The sequence below is a fragment of the Petaurus breviceps genome, unplaced genomic scaffold (genome assembly GCF_028583685.1).
Source record: "Petaurus breviceps papuanus isolate PSGF00001 unplaced genomic scaffold, PetGlider_PUasm1.0 470, whole genome shotgun sequence".
Lineage (NCBI taxonomy): Eukaryota > Metazoa > Chordata > Mammalia > Diprotodontia > Petauridae > Petaurus > Petaurus breviceps.
Window position 1 is genome coordinate 7,339,531 of NW_027186350.1, and position 20,201 is coordinate 7,359,731.

The following is a 20,201-nucleotide window of genomic DNA, read 5'->3' on the forward strand; positions in this document are numbered from 1 at the left end:
CCTGCTCTCCCCACCCCTTCCTCCCTGTTTGTATAATCTACTTATGGACCTTGAATATACAAAATAATAAGTTTCTCTATGATGTATTCATTTTCCTTTCCTTTATTTTTCTCAGATTATAATAAAACTACTTCTAGATCCTTCTTTTTGTTTAACTTCCTCTATTGATGCCCTAATGGTATTAGAATTCTGAGGAGATCCTTGTACCATCTTCTCCTTTAGAGCCTAACCACTTCATCAAATCTGTTTCACTAACCAACCTCTCTATTTTTTAGCCAATGCCAAATAATTTTGATGATTAGTGCTTTGTTGTATAGTTTGAAGCCTGATACTGCCAGGTCCCATTCCTTCTTTGTCTCATTATATTCCTTGAGATTCTTGACCTTTTGTTCCTCCAGATGAATAGTCCCTTCTGATTGCTCTGATAAAGTATTTTTCTTTTTATATTTCTCTTACCTCCTGCTTTGTTTCATAGTTTGTACTCAGCTTTAGTCTATTCAGCTTTAGTCTTTAGACCTAATCCTGGTGGGGAAATATAGAAAAGGTCACAGTGAGTCATTTGTCCAGCCCAGCTCAGCCACAAAGGGATAGAAAAGGAAGTTTGCAAGCAATGGGGCTGGGGTTAGACCAGAAGTACACTGAGGAATGAACTCTCCAGCATACAATAAGAGACTGTACAAGGTGAGAGGAGGCCTCAGACAATTCTACCAGACTTATGCTGGAACAATGCTATAGGGAAAGGTATGGACTACCGTGTTTCCCCGACAATAAGACCTATCCCGAAAATAAGCCCTCCCCTTACTGTGTAAGATTCCTCTAAAATAAGCCCTCCCCCGAAAATAAGCCCTATTGAGATTGCTACTGTAGTGAAGGTGATCCCCTGCGCTACATGCTACATTACGGTACCTCTGTATGCACCGTCCCCTCCCCTCCCCCCCCGTGAAACGCATGCCGTGCTCCGAGCTGCATCCAATCAGAGCTGCAGCAGTGAGCACATCATCCTGTTCTTCCCCAGTGATTTGCTTATTGAATAAAGGTACATTTTTTTGTTCACATTTACCTGTTTATTAAAATTGCTGTCAATGTTCATTAAAATAAGCCCTCCCCTGAAAATAAGCCCTCTGGTGTTTTTCTGTCCAAAAAATAATAAGACAGTGTCTTATTATCAGGGAAACACGGTAGCAGCTTTTCACCCAGTGCTCAATTCTGGGTCACCAATCCAGGTCTTAGTGGGAAGGTAACCTGTGCAGAGGAGCAGCATTCCCAGGTAGGGAGACTTGAAAAAGGAGGAAGTTCAGAAGCTGGCAGCAGTAATGGTGCAGCTCAGATCCCAAGCTGAGAGCAGGATCTCACTTCCAGAAGCTAGCCCAAACTGCAAAGAAGCAACCAAGGTGGGGATCCCGATCAAAGAGGTGTCTACAGTTATGCCACTCTGAACTAACAGAAACTACCCTAGAAGCTGAGAGGGGCAGAGTCTAGCAATAGTCTACTCTTTCACAGACCCAAACCCAGGTCAGGAACTTACAGAGCTCATATTAGGAAGGTAATAATCAGACTTTGCCCTGGATCTGACCACTATGAAACACTGAAAACTTGTAGGTCTCAGCCCGTCCCTGAAATCCTGGAATATGGAAAGGATGGATTCAAACTTAATGAGGTTGCTTAATATCCCAAGAAACAGGACAGGTTCAGGTCTTTCTTCAGAAGTGTGGCAGAGCCCAGCCCTAATATCAAGTTCAGAATCAAGAAGTGGTCTGAAAGAACGGGCAAATTAAAAAGAACTACACCATAGTGAGCTGTTATGGTGGCAAGGAAGCTCAAGGCTTTGCAAATGCAGATGAAGAGAATGACCCAAAAACATCCACAAGTGATGTCTCAGAGAAAAAACATAAGTTGGACATGAACTCAACTTTCCTGTTAGAGATGAAGTTAGAGTTTTTTAAAATAGTTTTAAAATGCTTTTAGAAATGAAATAAGAACATCTGAAGGAAAAAAAAATCAAAAAGAAATGAGAGCCATGTTGAAGAATTGGAAAGAAAGCTTGGCACAAGAGGTACAAAACCTTGCCCAAGCAACAAACTCCCTAAAAATTAGAACAAACCAAATAGAAACCAATGACTTCAGAAAGCAACAAGAAATATTAAAATAAAGTCAAAAGATGATTGAAAAAACAGAAGAAAATGTAAGTTCTCTCATAGCAAAAATAATTGCCCTGGAAAATAGATTGAATAGAAAAAAATGATTGGATATCTGAATGCCATGACCAAAAAAAAGAGCTTAACCATCATATTTCAAGAAATTTTAAAGAAATCTGCCCAGATTTCTTAGAACCGGAAGGGAAAGTAAAAAAAGAAAGAATCTTCCAGTTACCTCCTGAAAGAACCACGAAATGAAAAATCCCAGGAACATCATAGCCAAAACCCAGAGCTTCCAGATCAAAGGAACCACCCAGTATATGGAGCTACAGAGGGACCATGTAGAGCCATTGCCCTAGTTTACACGTTACAGTCGCCTACTCCAGCGTGGGAATTGCTGTCCTGATACGGAGGAGACAATACCTCAGCCAGCTCCCATGTCTATTAGGAGTGATAGATCTGGGGAAGCTGGGTGTACCATGGCCAAAGTGCAGTCTCTCCACAGGACCACTGTTGAACCCCCTTTATCTTCCTGTCATTACAACAAAGACCTAGCAACTGCCCTGGTTGTATCTTTCTCTCTTGCCTCTGCCCCTAATGTTTCCACCCCATGTTCCCCACCCTCCTTTTCCTCCCCACCACCCTTCTCCCCAGCCCCTTCTTCTCCCCATCCTCTGCCCCTCCCCATCCCCTTCTCCTCCACACTCAAGCCCTCTGTGTATCAGGTTCTAAGTGTTCTCTTGTGTGAACTAAAATGTGCCAAATAACAACCTATTGATTTCAACATTCACAGACTAGCCAGTCTGACTCTTTTGTGAGGACTCCTTTATGTCCCAAAGCTACTGTAACGAATTGAGACAATGATTTAAGTTTGTGTCTAGCTCACTCAGTAACCTGAGGCCTAGAATTTACCTGTTCTGTGTGATGTTTGTAATCCCAAATCCCCTCAAACTATAGTATAACCCCAATGTAAATAGCCCCTCTCATGCTTTCGTTAATGATACTATATCTTTGACAGGGAATAGAATTGTGGGGAGTGCTCCTCATGTCCTAAAGATATAGTATCAGTAATCAAAGTCTTTGAGAGGAGCTATTTAAACTGAGCTTATAATAGTATCATTGTGCACTTTTAAATGTCCAACTGTTAAAGCTGTACTGAAATGATATGGTTGAGGAGAGTCCTTAATAGTGGGAAAGGGCTTGTTTTCGTAAAGTAAAAGGGTAGGGGAGAGATAAGAGAATGCCAGCTCGGAAGCTAGGAGAGTCTGCTGTGTGGGGATACCCATGCAGTGCTCTTTTCTAGGCATCAATAGAATTTTAGGATCACCCAAAAGAAGGAAAGGAGGCATCAGGTTGGGATATGTGGTCGTTCTAAGCTATAGTCAGTCAACTAGTATTCTTTAAATACCTATTATGTGCCAGACACTCTGCTAAGTGCTAGGAATATCAAAACAAAAGGCAGTCTCTTCTCTCAAGAGTCATGGCTATAATGGGGGAGACAACATACAGACAACTATGTACAAACAGGTTTATACAGAATCAATTGGAGATAATCAACACAGGGAAAGGACTAACATTAAGGGAGATAGGAAAAAGCTTATCAAAAGGGGGATTTTAACTGAGCCAGGGAAGCTAATAGGTGGCAAGGATGAGGAAGGAGTTTCAGGCATAGAGGAGAGCCAGAGAAAATGCTCTGAGTTGAGAGACTTCATATACTACAGGAGAAAGTTTGGAGTTAGGGATAGGATAAAGGGGTGTGTATTTAGAGGGCATCTTGGGGTTGTAGGAAGAAGACCTAGGCAGCCAGAATAATTGTGAGGGTATATGTGTAACAGAGGAGAGGGATCACAGGGGAGGCAGTCCTGAGATTTCCCAGTATCATCTGACATGAAACTGGTTAAGGGGGAAGAGTTGGCTCAGGTTACTATTCTCATGAGGCTTATCTTGCCCAGGCACTAACTTGCTGTAAGAGCTTGTCTATATTAGGTCTAGGTATGTATAAATTACAGTGTATGTTTATACACTCTCCTATTTATGGGAAAGGGCAGCTAGGTGATGCAATGGATAGAGCACTGGACCTAGAGTCAAGGAAACTGATCTCCCTGAGTTCAAATCCTGCCTCACTTACTACCTGTGACCCTGGGCAAGTCACTTGTTTGCCTCAGTTCCTCATCTGTAAAATTAGCTGGAGAAGGAAATGGCAATCTGCTCCAGTCTCCTGGCAAAGAACACCCCAAAGGGAGTCACAAGGAGTAGGACACAAGTGAAATGAATGAATAACAAAAAGGTATGGGAAGCTTGTTTTTCCCCATGGATTACAATTGTGGTTTGTCTCTTGCTGGTGGGAAATACAAATGGGAAATAGGTCAATGTCTACCCTGGATCTCAACCTCATGCATAGAGAGGGATAAACAATAGATAAATAAAAGGGTCAAGCCTCTTTCCAAATCTCTGTTAATGCCAGCATTAATCACACAAATAAGGATGTAGGTTGTTGCTAGGGTTTTCCCTTATAATCAAACACATAGATATACATGATAATGCAAAGAGGACTGACTGGGGAGGTAAACAATGTATATCAAGACTTCAGGGGTCCTTGGCCCAACTTCCAATAGCAATGGCAAGTTGGGTCCCCAGAGAGTGGTTGCATACCTCTCTCAAGATTTTAGAGGTACCCCTGAGGGTTTGGATCTTTCTAATGCTGTATGATCCAGCCTCAATGCAGCATATTCTCCTCAATATTAATAGACAAGTGCCTGTTAATCCTCAGCATCATCAGTGTAATTGATTAGTATCCAACTATCAGTTTAGCCAGTTTATACCTCCTTGACATCAAAAAGCAACTGGCATCAATTAACTTTTACAAAGGGAAGTTTACTGAGAAGGTATAGGAGGAACAGAAGTATAAACGCACTCCCTCAAACAAAGGTGCATTCTTCCCTCTACCACTTCAACCCCTTGAGAAAGTAGATTAAAACTTAGTGAGGCTCTAATAAAGCATTCACCCCACCAAGTTCCTAAATGTAGTATAGTCATTGAATGGAGTTATCCTGCTGTTTACAGGACATGTCTCAGTTTCTGGGTCAATCCACTACTGGTATGGGGCATCAGACCTCCTGGTTCCTTTCCAGATTTGATTGTTGGACATCTGGCAGTTCTTCCAACTGAGAGATCTCACAAGGTCCTGTACCAGAGGAAAGAAAACATAAACAGGTCCACTCACAGATACAGACTTACCTAGGAAGCCAGATGCTCATAGGTTGAACCAGTAGAAGTAATGACAGTCCTCTACTAGCCCTCTGGAGCTCCAAGTGTCATCTGAATAGCCAGAAGAAAGGAAAGAGAAAGATTTGGTGCCTTTCCTATACACACTCAGTTCCAGCCCAGCAGTCAATTAAAAGCTTGTCATTTAGTAAGCCCACAAGAAACAGTCAAGGAATACCTATGGATTCTCTGAAGCAGAGGACAGAGCCCTCTATGCCACTTTTCCAGAAATCAAGAATCCCCAGCATCCATGGAGGTTGTCACTAGTAGGAGTAGACACTATATACTCAAATATGGCATAAAGTGCTTTATAAACATCATTTCATTTTATTCTCATAAGAAGTCTAGTAGCAGGTACAGGGAGATGATCTGGCCTGGCTACATGTGTGGATTGTCATTACTTAGCCTGGCTACAGGTGTCAGTGACAAGAGGCTAATGACCCTTTAGGTCAAGACCAAAAGCAAACATTTCTGGAGTGTTGGAATTGATTGGGACTACCTAAAGGACTGGCAGAGTAATGTAAGTATTGAATTGTGGCTCAGCATTTTGCTATGCTGCCAACCCAGGACTTCTCTGAGAAAATTTATAGGAAGAGAGAATATAGTGATGAAAAAGAGAATCAAGGAAATGCTGAGTGCTCCAACTCAGGAATGGTTTGTGGGAAAGTTCATCTTTAGAATCTCTCCAATGGAACTATGCCCCTTTAAAGGGCTATAAAACTATGCCTACCCTTTGATCCAGCAATACTACTATGAAGTCTGTATCCCAAAAAGATCATAATAAAAGGGAAGGACTTACATGTACAAAAATATTTATAGCAGTTCTTTTTGTGGTGGCAAAGAATTGGAAATCAAGGGCATGCCCATCAATTAGGGAATGGCTGAACAAGTTGTAGTATATGAATACTATTGCTCCATAAGAAATGATGAGCAGGTAGATTTCAGAAAAACCTGGAAAGATTTACATGAACTGATGCTGAACGAAGTGAGCAGAACCAGGAGAACATTGTACACAGTAACAGCAACATTGTGTGATAACCAGCTTTGATAGACTTAGCTCTTCACATCAATGCAATGACCTAGGACATTTCCAAAAGACTCATGACGGAAAATGCTATCCACATCCAGAGAAAGAACTATGGAGTCTTAATGCAGATTGAAGCATACTATTTTCTCTTCTTTTTTTGGTTTTTGCCTTTTGTTCTGATTCTTCTTTCACAACATGACTAATGTAGAAATGTTTAATATGATTGTACGTGTATAACCTATATCAGATTGCATACCATCTTGGGGAGAGGGGAGAGGAAGGAGAGGGAAAATTTAGAACTCAAAATCTTTTAAAAGTGAATGTTGAAAACTAAAAATAAATAAATTAATTTAATTTGATTTTTTTTTTAAAAAGAATCTCTCCAATGCCTGAAAAATAGAAGGATTCACAATAAAGAAGCTAGGTAAGATCATGGTCACTGCATGAGGAGGATTAAAAAATGTGTTCAAGATCTAGCCCAAATGATCTAAGTCAATGATCAAACTTTTCTAGAACAGTCTCCAAAAGGTGATCTCTCAGAAATGGAGAGTACTGGATTTAGAACTAGAAAGAATTTTGGACATTCCATTTTCTAGATAAAGAAACTAAAACAAGTCAAGTAATTTGTCCAAGATCACGTAGGTACTAGCTGACAAAGTGGAAGCTGGAATCCAAGTTCCCTGACTCCAAATCCATCACTCTTTCCACTACCCCATATTGTCTTTCACCGAAACTATCTTTGTGTTGACCTCGTCCCAGAATCCTACAATCCATATTTTGCCTCACCTATAGTGGTGGCCCAGGAAAAGACTGGAGAAATTAGGAGGAACATCGAATATCAGGGTTTGAATAAGAAACTAAAGTGGATTTGATGAGGTATAGGAAACCTCCTTGAACTCTCCCAGAGTTTTCTTACTTGGTCAAGTCTCTGTGTTCACCTGAGGCTATAATCCTCTCAACTGGCCTTTCATTGCTGATGCTCAATCTCCCAATTCTCTGTTACCCCTAACCTAGCCCAGCCCTTCATTGTCTGTTACCTCCTTACCTCGGGATCTCCTCCAATTACTTCCCACCCTTGACCCTATCTAGACCCCATTCACCCCAGCCTATTGGCCACTCCCTGTACTGTGAATTGAACACAATATTCACAGAGCCAGTTGTGACTGTAAATATGCTGGTATAGTGCTCAATTGCAAAATATAACAGACTCTCAATATGGAAAACAGAAGCAAAAAATTTATTCAGACACCAGAAAACTGAATCACAAAACCAGAAAGCTGAATCCATCATAGTAGCAAAGAAGTTAATAAGCCATAAAACAGCATTTACTCACAAGCCTAACCGTTTCTCTCCTGTGTGTCCTCTCCTCCTTTTGTCTCTAACTGCTTTGACTCCCAGCTTCCTATGAGCTCTGCTCCACCCTTCAGCAAACTCCTCCCACCATAGGCTCCATGTGATTACATTCAGCCTATTAGGTGTCAGGGTATATCTTCAAAGCAGGGATCAGATTCCTCTAGGCTTATTAAGGGGCAGGGAAGATCTTCAAATTCCCATTCCCATTACACTCCCATCAAGATCCTCTCTAGACCCCTCCTCCAGTCACCCCAGACTACTTGGCCTAGATCCCTCCTACAGTCTTTGTATATATAAGATCCATCTTGTTTCCAGAAAGTACTCAGATTTAATCTGGCCTACTTGCAATAGCCATACAAATGTTCATATTCCTTAAGACTGGTCAATATGGTGGATCTTCAGTAAACCTTGTTTTTCTTTGACTGAAAGAAAGCTTGGGTTGAATTCATTTGGGCAGGACCCAGATCTTATTTCAGGGTCCCAGCACCCCTAAACCTCAATAGATCAATACAATGTGTTGAGAATTCAAGATGCCTTGAATGCTGGGCATCCCTTTTCAACAATATTTACAAGAAGAGAGAGGACAGTGCAGGCAGAGAGAATCCAGGAAGCACTGAACCCTCTGGTTCAGGAATGGCTCCAGAGAAGTTCACATCTGTAGACTCTCCATTTCCCCTAAAATAGAAGGAGCATCTGAGAAAGAAACTCCAAGTGGTTCTCAGTGTTGGACTTTGCCAGTGGGTACTATTAGAGTCTCATGACAGAAGGAGAAAAGGTGACAGCATTCATTTGTCCAATTGCATTCTACCAATTTTTGAGAACACTCATCGCTTTCTATGATCCCTGCAACTTTTCAAGCAATTTATGGAGAAAGTGGTTAAGGATTAAGTTCTTGGAGGTGTTGATTTAGCTTGAAGATACCATATTGTAAGAAAGATATAGAAGAGCATAAGGAAAGACAACAAGAAACCAGTGCTCCGGAGATGTCTGCTCACAGGCCAGTTCTCCAGAACCTCTGTAGAGTATATAGGCCACGCTGTAAGAAACAAGCGCCTTATCAAGAACTCCATCTGTCCTTAAGGGGTGGCCCTTAAGAAAAAGGCACACCAGGGCAGCTAGGTGGCACAGTGAGTAGAGCGCCAGCCCTGGAGTCAAAAGGGCCTGAGTTTGGATCTGGCCTCAGACACTTAACACACACACAAAAAACTAGCCGTGTGACCTTGGGCAAGTTACTTAACCCCAATTGCCCTGCCAAAAAAAAAAAAGGAAAAAGGCACACCAAGCAATGGGCCCAGTCAGCTTTTAATTCCCATCCTCAACTGCCAGGTCCCTCCCCTGGTCCCCATTGGCTGGATACAACTTCCTGAACTGCCAATTCCAAGTTATTCTCCCAGATGGGGTTCCTCTCCTTTGTCATGCATTGCATGTGCATTAAAATTAGTTTGCCTCCACCCTTGGCAGAAGGGGGGTGGGGGGGTTAATATTAAACAGCTAGCTAAGCATGTGTAGAAGCTTCTAACCTTTTATTCTATCTGAAGCCTGGTTCTGGTAGGTCCCAGCTCTGGCTAGAACTAGTTACTTCTGACCGACATCCTGTTATGTTTCCTACAAGGCTGGGAATGTGTACTTGTCACTTCAGGAGAAACTGAACTCATTCCTGTTTCTCACAACCTCATAGTTTAGAAAGAAGTAAGGGCCTCTCTTGAGATGTTGAAGCACTCATCCCTTGGCTACATCTGAAGAATTATCAAGAAAATGAAGACCCTTCCTTAAATTCAACTGTAGCTAGGAGGACAAAGGACAAACGGTACCCAGAGGAAGCATCACAAACAGTACCTAGGATAATGGTCATCAAAAACAGACTCAAAGAGAAGGAGCAGTGAACATGACCTTAATGAAATCGGGGTGACATAGATCTCACAACACTGACCCTCTTAGGCAGAGATCCCAGGATACTTCAGTGCTACTGTTATGGAGGCTACCTACCCCGGCTCCACAGGAAGCAGCTCATTGGTAATTTACCATTGTAACCAATTATTTTTTATATTTAGGTGCTATGGTCAGTTGTTTCTTCATAATTGTTATTCAAGAATCCTATTTAAGTTTATAGTGTGTCTTTGTTTCTTTTCTTTGTTCTGTATTTGTGTCCTGGTGTTTGAGTTTAAAATAAAATTTTGGGGAAAATTTTTTTTTAAAACTTAAAAAGAATCCTGTGTGCTTAGGAAAGCGGTAGAGTAGGGAGCCATAACCCTAAGAGAAATGATTGTTAATAACCAATATCTTGGGAAGATTTAGAACTTTCCCCTTCTTCCAAAGTTCTGATTTTAAGTTCAGTCTCTAGAAGGACATTATTGATAATGAGACTGAATTAACTCTTCTCAGTCTGGTTCAGATCCCACCAAACCTAAGTAATTTAATCAAAGGTGGGGAAGTTCACTGTGTTCTACTTAAGCTAGAGTGGAGACAGATCCTTTTGTCTAGACAGCCTAAATCTGGGGGAAGTCTGAGTATGGAGATAGTTTTTCTGTCCAAGGGTAACAGGATGTCACTCTCAGTCCCCTCCATTGAACACCAGTTCTTGGAAGGGTATATAAACTGAGCCTACTGCCAAGATTATCTTGGGTCTAAGAAAGAGGGCCAAATGGCTGTTCTTTTATTAATAACATGCTGGCCTTATTAATAAAATGATTAAATTACCCAGAAACTATGTCTCTAGACCATTTTTAATTATCACAATCCTTAAATATGCTTTTGGTGAAGTGCTGACAGTTTGAAAGCAACCCTGACCGAAACCTTAAAATATCATATTTGAGCCTGAGCAGTCCTAACGGATTTTCGAATTCCATTCTTTAATTTTAAAGGAAAGGAAACTAAGACCAAAACAAATGGAAGTGACTTACCCAAAGCCACAAAAAAAGGCTCACTGAACTCTTATAAAACGGACATTGAGCTAAGAAGGAGTCAAAGGGATGGCAGATTCGCAGGAACTTTAAGAGACAACCTTGTCCAATTCCCTCATTTTAGAGAGATCCAAGGCTAGTGTTGAAGACAAGACTAGAATCCAGTTCTCCTTACTCTCTAGGACTCATGACTTAGGACAAGCAACTTAGCAGTCTGGGGGAGGGGAAGGTTGTGGGAGACTCACTCTTCCCAGGCACAACCTGGCACTAAGTTCACTCACCCTATACAAACATCAGATTGGCAGGAAAGTTTGAGGCCAAGAGGGACAAACTTAGAGGGAAAGTAAAGGTTTCAGTGGTTGAAGGACTGACTTTCTCCTAGGCTTTGCCCATTTCAACTGTCCTACCATTTTCACTCCTTTCCTAGAGCAATCTAGTGAACTATACTGAAAAGTGACTGAGAACTCCTAACCCAGGGGAAGCATTTTCCCTCTCCTAAATAGTCAGTTCCCTAGCTATAGGCCTAGGAGCCATAAAAACCATTGCCTCCCCTGCCTTTTGGTTCTGATAGTCACTTAATATCAATTCAATAACCTCAATAAGGGCCAGAGTCTGAACTAATCAACCAGAAAAAGAGCCTGGACCTAACAGCTTCTTTGTTCTCTGAGTAAACTCAGAGAATAACTCTTTTTGTGTCAAAAAGATCAGATGAGGCTGACTTTATGGCCATTAAGGATGAGACCCTTAACCCAAGACATTACCTTGAGTAATGGGACTTTTTCTTATCTTAATATTTTTGGGGCATATACTATGTTATGACAGTTAATGGTAAAGAAAACACAGATATCCTGAGCCATAATTTCAATTGACACTTTGTCAACTTTCTTGTTTTATTGTATTTACCACCTATTCAATTAAGAAAATTCCTTTCTAGGGGCAGCCAGGTGGCTCAGTGAGTAAGAGCACCAGTCCCAGTGTTGGGATGACCTAGGGATCGAATCTGGGCTCAGATACTTAGCACCCACCCAGAAATAACTGGCCATGTAACCTTGAGCAAGTTATTTAACCACAATTGCTTTAAAAAAAAAAAAGAAAATTCCTTTTTCATACAATGATTAAACATTTATGGAGATCACAAATTTCAGTGACACAGTCACCTTGAATTGGGATGGTTCTAAAATGTATTTAAGTCTTCTCATTCTTTTGTTTAGACAGTCAGATTTTTGTCTGGCTCCATGCACGTATGTATCTGACTAGCTTTAAGGGAATAAACAATATGGATTTACATATCACCTAGTCTGTTTGCCTCCTTTAACCAAACTTTCAGGTTGACAGTTAATAGGATACCACATTGGTACCAGAGTTTCAGCCAAGTCTTCCTGCTCCCCTGGTTATCCCACCACAATCTGAGCCAGAAAAGTTTGTTCCTGTCTGTCTTGACCCATGTGAATGACTGCTCTAACCCCCTTCCAGGGGTAAATTGAGTAGAGAAACCAATCCATATCTTATTTATGGTTCCAGCTATTACCCAACAACTGCCTGCCCCACTTTCTGGGCAGAGTCTGCTGTGAGGCAATTTGTGAAGAGTTCATGTTATTGGCACCTAGGGAACAATCTTGTTGGGTCAGGACTGAATCTCCCTCCCCTTGCCTAGGCTAAGCCAAACTGGAGTCCTAAAATGCTATTCTCTACTCTGGCCCTTCCCAATGGACCCCCAAGAGCTAGAGCCAAACTGCTCCCCCATCTGTAGTAGAAATCCTTCCTGCCCTGACTGATACCCTTTTACTAGTTCTGTCCCACCACAGGCTTACCCTGACACCGGGCTTTGTACCCATCTCCTCCTTTCTTCTTTAGAGGACAAGTACTATCAGAAGGTCTTTTAAGTTTCCCTACCTGGCACACAAATACCAGACTGGCAGAGTTGTTAATTAAATTGAACATTTTAGAAAATAATTTGCAATGTTTTGAGAAAAGTCGCTTAAATATTTATACCTTCTGACATTTTGACCACAAGGAGATCAAAAACATAAAGACCCCATATACAAGAATGTAGTAACCTCTCTAGAATATCACACACACACACACACACACACACACACACACACACTCACATACACTTGCACTTAAAGGTGTGGTAGATGATTACCCCAGGTTCAAAGCTCTCTGTAGATCTTCACTCCTGAAACTATCATTCATAAGCTTCCACTGATCTCTGTACTTTGCTCTCCAGTTAGCCAGGAAATACAATAAACTCCAAGAAAAGGCATTTTTACTGAACAGGCATGATAAGAGCTATAACAACAAAACATTTCCCCCATAAATCTCCCACAGATACACATGGCATCAGCATGAAGAGAGAACGCAATTCTCAAAAGGAGAAGTACACACACAGACAAGGAACACAGGCGGTTAAGGCACATGTGAGCTCACCTCCAGTGCTAGAGGCCCAGTGATGCTTTCAGATTCTTCCTGATGTCCTTTCAGTAAACAAATTTTAGAGTTGGAAAAGATATAGGCTTGTGAATTAGAGCCACTTACTACAGTAATTGAAATGAGGGCTCCTTAAGCTCAAGAAACTTAAAAATGAGGAGGAATTTGTCCTCCCCATTTTGATTCCTCTATTTGGTGGCAAATACCTGTTCAAATGACTGATTATCCATCCTAGGGAGGGGAATAGGAAGACAAAAAACAGGACGTGTGTATCCACAGAGATTATTAAAGGATATTCTTTACAGCCGGCAGGAGACAAGAATGGGCTCTGAATCCATGTCCAAACTGGGTTGATGGTATGGCAGCACCCTGAGTTGTGGTGGTATAGCAGCTCCAAAGATTCCTTCCAAGGCTCTTTTCCCTTTTGATATAGGAAAAGTTTCATCTCTGTTGTCTACAAAAGATGTTCACTCCTCTTTTTTTTTTTTTTTGGAGGCTCCAGGATGATGATGGTAATTGGTATAGCAAGGTATTTATTTTCTACTTCTATTTCCAGATCTATGCTTTGGAATCATTGAGCAGGGCAATTAGTTGAGGGGAATGAGTATATGAGAATGAAATGTTCCCTGATTTATTCAAGGTTGGCTAAAATGGGGAATGTGGAAGATCTTATCCATGATGTCAGAAGGTATCAGGCTAAGTTCAGATGGGCACCAATCCATGAAGTTGTTACTGGGTAAAGAAAGGAAGATTATTTTAGGGGCAGCTAGGTGGTACAGTGGATAAAGCATTGGGCCTGGAGTTAGGAAGACCTGAGTTCAAACCCTGCATAGGGTACTTCCTGACTGTGTTACCCTGTGCAAGTCACTTGACTTCTGTTTGTTTCAACTGTAAAATGGGGATAATAATATCACCTACCTCCCAGTGTTATTGTGAGGATCAAATGAAATATTAGTAAAGCAATCAGCACAGTTTCTGGCACATAGTAAGCACTATATAAATGCTTATTCCCTTGGATGATTTTAGGGGTAATAGCAAAAAAGTAAGGGGCATTTAACATGAGATACATACCAAGCATCAAGTGATAACCAAGTGACCTTATGTTGCTCTCTCAAAAGGGAAATCAAAAGCTCCATAAAGGCAGCTGTAGGTTTTTACCCATCCTCTGGGATTCTACACGTGAAATGCTAACTGATTCCAGAGGAGAAGTGAATAAACTTCCAAACCACAAAGATACTAACAAGGGGATAATAACCTTACTTATGAAACAGGGGACTGGCCAATGATTTCAGCCTGTGTAAGCAAGTGTGGAGTGTTCGGCTGAGGCAATCCCAGGTGGACTCTGAAGCATGCACAGGCATTCTGTAACTGATTCTGATCTGCTAACCATGCAGAGTAGAGATGCCTCTGTGATTGGCTGCATAGACATAAACAGAACATTTCCAAGGCAGTAGTTGACCAGACCATCACTTCATTTAGTTTGACTTCTTGGCTAACTTCTGGTAAAAGAAAGATAATGTTGTAATGAGAGAAACATTAGGCCATCCCCATTTCATTAGATTGTAAGCTCCTTGAGGGTAGAGACTGTCTTTTTCTTGTCTTTGTATCCCTAGTGCTTAGCACAGTGTCTGGCATATAGTAGGCACTTAATAAATGTTTACTGATTGATTGATGTGGCCTATGAATTGATTGATTGTATAGCTTCAGTTCTTCACCATGTTGATTGTTCTTTCATTTTAGGCGAAGGAGAATGGAAATGGAGGTCTGAGTATAGAGTCAAGGCAGAGTTTTGCAGCCATATAAGTGCCCAGAGAAGGTCTTTAGGACCTAGAACATGATTAGTTGAAACCAATACTCATCTATCAGTCGATACCGAGTTTGGACACGACTTGGAAGGACCAATACTGTGTAGAAATTTCATTAAGCCTGAGTCTGAGGTGGAATAGAGGAGAGCATGCCCTCCTGAGACTGGGACAGGGAAGATGTTTATATTTCTTCCTTTATTTTCAAAGTAAATATCCCTTTGGAAAGGCTGTTAATCGGTTAAATGGAGGGGTGGCATTAATATCTGGTGGTTAACAGTGAGGGGGACTACACCAGAACAGGGGTGCAGACCAGTAGCAATAGAAAAAGACACCCTAACCCCTCAGGGATACCCCTAGGACACTCTGGGAATCTGTAGCCAGCCTCAGGTCAAAGGAATTACTGCATGTCAGGGGAGGGGGAGAGCCTTAGGTTTATCTCTTTATAGTATGGTCCTTCTTCTCTCACCAGAACGCTACCAGTCAGGAAAAAGTCAAACCAAGCAAAGGGGCACATTCTACTGGACTTGAGTTTTTAAATATATTCCAGATCTTGCTAGGTAGCCAACCTGTCAAAGAGGGATTTCTCTGCCACTTGGATAGCAGACTGGAACAATTTGCTGAGAGGAACAGAAAACATTTATATAGTGCCTACTATGTGTAGGGCACTATGCTAAGCATTTTTATTTTTATTACAAATATTATCCCATTTGATCTGATTTGATTTGTAGGACATTTACACATATGCACCAAAATCCACGTGGGGATTATATCAACTGAGCACTCCATGCATGTACAGAAGAGCTGAGGTCAGTAGTCAGTTCTATATTATACTTATTAAAAATTTTTGTTGTTTTTCAGTCATGTGCAACTCTTTGCAACCCCAACTGCGGTTTTCTTGGCAAAGATACCAGAGTGATTTGCCATTTCCTTCTCCAGTTCATTTTATAGGTAAGGAAACTGAGGCAAATGGAGTTAAGTGAATTGCCCAGGGTCACACAGTTAGTAAGTGTTTGAAGTCAAATTTGAACTCAGGAAGATGATTCTTCCTCAATTCAGGCCTAACACTATATTCAATGAATCACCTAGAAGCCCATTTATGAAAATATCTATGTTTAAATGTATGTCTGCTTATCTTTTATAGAATACACTATTAATTAATTTGTATTCCACAGAATGAGAAAGAATATTACTTGTAGTTACAAAATTCTAAGAAGCAAAATCATACTATTATATAAATTATACATAATTATACAAAAGAAAGTGACATAGAACTACAGAAACCAGATATTATAAAAAGCCTTGCAGAAATATTGGTCTTGCTACCACCTGTTTATAGATGATGAGAAAGGAGCCAGTAGATAAGGAGAGGTTGAAGATGAGACAAAGAGAAGGAATGATTGAGAAGTCAAGCTCCCAGAAGAGACAGGCAGGAATGACATCAAGAACCTCATTATAATAGGGAACACATTATCTCAGGTTTCCTGGGAGGCTGCCACTAGCCAAAAAAGCAAGAAGAATTTAGACATGAAACCAGGCTCTGTAATACAGTGCTTGCATTTTGAGGGCTCATTCATAAGCATCTGTTAAACCATATATTTTCTTCATCTATAGAGGATGGGTTAAATTAACATGATACCATAGGAAATGGACTTCTGGGGCAGGTACCAAACAGTCACAGGAGACAAGACACTGTGTGGGGAGGAGACAACAGAAATGTCACTCCCTGCCACCCACCAGCACTCACCCTAATGGGCCAGAGCACTGGAAGAGCACTCAGAAATGCCTGTCATAAAGAAAAGCACCCCTTGGTGCTTGTATGATGCAGCTAATATCTTCCCCACACCCTCAGACTTACTTGGTTCAGGTCTCTGCTGCTAAGTCAATTTTGCCCAAACGTGACAGGGTTGAACGCAGTCTTACATCTGAGACTCTGATGTATCTGCCTGGGCATTTGATGGGATCCCAGGGAAGGAGTAAGGTTCCCACCCTAGGCTTACGTTCCATTTTCTGCAAGCCTACAGAAAAGCAGGCTGTGACCTTACTAATTAAATTAACCAGCGAGAGTAGTATATAATTTGGACGGCAGATGGCACTATATTCAAGCCACCAGACAAGTGAGTTTATCAGAGGAAGAGCCAGTGCGCCTGCCCAGGCTTCCATACTAGCTGCACTTTCCCAACTGTTTGTCAGCTTTCACTCTGCCTACAGACTCTTAGATTATCTCCCAGCCTGATAACATGTTCTCATCCAACTTGATACTGTTCTAGCTCAGGAGTAGGGAAATAAAGTTATGTGAAGTCTCGATTTCACTCTATTTCCCATCCCCACTTGTCTAGGAAGCTTTTAGGAAGTTAACCAACCTCATTTGAAAGAGTTAAACAATTGACCTTTCAGGGTCCATAGGGCTTATAAAAACATACCGTAGTAAAAGGGTGAATTGAATATAAAGGATGGTATCTAAAAAATAAAATTAAGGGGTGAGAGGAATATATTGGGAGAAGGACAAAGAGAGAGATAGAATGGGGTAAATTATCTCACATAAAAGAGGCAAGAGAAAGCAATTACAATGAAGAGAAAGAGCAAGAAGGCAAAAGGAAATGGGTCACCCTTACTCTCGTTAGTTTTGGCTTAAAGAGGGAATATCATACACACTCAATTGGAGGAAAGTAAGGGGGAAAGGCAATAAAAGGGAGGGGGGGTGATAGAGGAGAGGGTAGATGGGGGAGGGGATAGTCAGAAGCAAACACTTTTGAAAAGGGACAGGGTCAAAGAAGAAAATAGAATAGGGGGGGACGGGATAGGATGGAGGGAAATATAGTTAGTCTTTTGCAACATGACTATTATGGAATTGTTTTGCATAATTACACACGTATAACCTATTTTGAATTGCTTACCTTCTCAATGAGGGTTGATGGCAAGGGAATTTATAACTCAAAAGTTTTAAAAATAAATGTTAAATGTTAAACTTTTAATTAGTTATTTAATATTTTAATCAATTTAATTAATTAATAATTAAAATGTTAAATGTTAAAAATTGTTTTTACATGCAACTGGGAAATAAGATATACAGGCAATGGGGTGGAGAAATCTATCTTTCCCTACAAGAAAATAAGGGGGAAAGGGATAAGGGAGGGGCATGGTAGAAAGGAGGGCAGACTTGGGAAGGAGTAATCAGAATACATGCCATCTTGGGGTGCGGGAAAGAGGAGAGATGGAGAGAAAATTTGGAACTCAAAATCTTGTGGAAATGAATGTTGAAAACTAAAAATAAATAAATTTTGAAAAACATAGTAAAATAAAAACTATATGGGAATTATCAGTCCCAGTCACCTCCTCTAAACCTCTGAGATAGTAGGTTTGGGGGAAAAGAATAAGAGAAGAAATTATATGTTTGGAATTTTCTAGTATAGGTTCTGCAAACAAATGGAGAAAATGTGCCCATAATGGGGCATGTAAAGTCAATGAGTTGGAATTGTTTTCCTGGTCCAATCGCACCAACTACTTTTAGTAGTTGCTAGTCCAGGCTAGCCCTGCCCTTTGTTTGATCTGTTTCTCAATTTCTATACATTGGTTCCATCGCCATCCCAGAGTCTCCTCCTTGGCCACTGCTTTTCTCAAGGCTTTATCCCCTATCTGCCTTCACTGATCAAAGGTGACTCAACAGTAAGTAGCCAGTGGTGACTACCTGTCCAGTTCTTTGTCTTGTGTTGGAACCCTGTCCTTGGGAGAAAAAATGTAGCAGGGCCAAGGTGACCCCAAGCAAGATCTCACCCTACTTTCTCATCAGCTTTATTCCTGTGCCAAATCTACTCTCACTCACGTCTACTTTTAAAATCCAGTGAACTGAATTTCCCTGCTGAAAATACCCTCAGGGCCATTCTAGTTCAATGGAGACAAAACTTGTCTATTGTCATTCTAGTTCAATGGAGACAAAACTACAGGACTATAGGCAATACTAGTAGCCTTTCCCCCTCCTTAAATGCTCCAGGCACTTGTGCAGTTCCAGCCTTTAGCTACCAGGTACATGTGTGAATAAACTCTACAATTCCCAGCCTCTCTCCAGTGATATGAATTTTGTGTTTAAATTCTAGTAGAATAAATTCATCCAAATAATTCTTAATTCTCCTTGATTATGTACTTGCACTCACTTGGAGTGCCAGTCTTGCTTCCCTTCTCACTGTAGTACCCAAGAATTCACTTGGCAGAGAGACTAAATGCATTTACTAAAGCAAAACTTAAGAGTAAAAATATATTAAACCTTTGTTTCAGCCTCCAACTTCCTTGAGGTATAATTCCCAGTAGTAAAATTGCTGGGTCAAAAGGTAAAAGCAGTTTAATTATTTTTCCTGCATAATTCCAAACAGTTAGATCACTTCATAACCACAATAATGATGTTTGTGTGACTGACTTTCCCTCCAAAGTTGACCATTCCCATTTACTGTGATCTTTATCAATTTGAATGGTATGAGATAAAACTTCAGAGTTGTTTTTTCATTTTCATTTCTCTTACTGGTAGTGATTTGGAGCATATTTCATGTGACCATTTACAGTTTGTGATTCTTTCAAAAATTCCCTCTTTATATTCTTTGACCACTTATCTATTGAAGAATAGCTCTTGATATTACATATCTGTGTCAATTCTTATGTATTTTGAGTGTCAGCCTTTTATTGGTAATAGTCAATGGAAGTATTTTCCCCACTTTACTATTTCTCATCTAATGATATCTTTATTGATTTTGTGCATGCAAAAGCTTTTAAAACTCAACCAACTCCAGTAAATATTACCTCTCGAATCAAATATAAAACCCTCCCTCTGGCTTTTAAAATCTTTAACAATTCAACCTCTTTCTTCCTTCGAAGTCTTCTTACATTTTACCAAATACTCTACAATCCAACAACAATGACCTTCTTACAAGTTCCTCAAGTCCAATTACATCTCCCAACTTTCCTTTTTACTGGCTGTCCAGCCAAGCCTAGTACACTTTCCCTCTGGCTTTCCTGACTTTCTTTAAGGCAGTGCAAATCAGACCTTTTGCAAGAGGCGTCTTCCAGTCCCTATTACTGCTAGTGGAGAGATTGTCTAATGCTATGAACTCATGAGCCCCAACAAAAAAAAAAAGTGTTTACTTTCCTTATGTGTGTGTGTGTGTGTGTGTGAGAGAGAGAGACAGACAGACAGACAGAGACAGAGATAGAGACAAAGAAAGACAGAGACAGAGTAAGACAGACAGAAAAGAGAGGGAGAGAGAGAGAGAGAGAGGGAGAGACAGAGACAGAGACAGAGAGA

At 40.8% G+C, this 20,201-nt stretch overlaps 1 protein-coding gene and 1 long non-coding RNA gene across 2 annotated transcripts in view; one reads left to right on the forward strand and one right to left on the reverse strand.

The window, feature by feature from the left end:
• The window catches only part of LOC138171964 (uncharacterized), a 30,134-nt gene extending 12,564 nt beyond the window's left edge, over positions 1-17,570 (reverse strand). The window contains exons 1-2 of the long non-coding RNA XR_011171016.1: positions 16,770-17,570; positions 5,373-5,453 (exon numbers count right to left, since the gene is read on the reverse strand). This is a non-coding gene — a long non-coding RNA (uncharacterized lncRNA). The remainder of the gene's footprint in view (positions 1-5,372; positions 5,454-16,769) is intronic.
• LOC138171963 (complement C1r subcomponent-like) overlaps positions 9,323-20,201 on the forward strand; it is a 29,173-nt gene continuing 18,294 nt past the window's right edge. The window contains exon 1 of the mRNA XM_069101549.1: positions 9,323-9,792. The gene's annotated coding sequence lies outside the window, so the exon portion shown is untranslated. The remainder of the gene's footprint in view (positions 9,793-20,201) is intronic.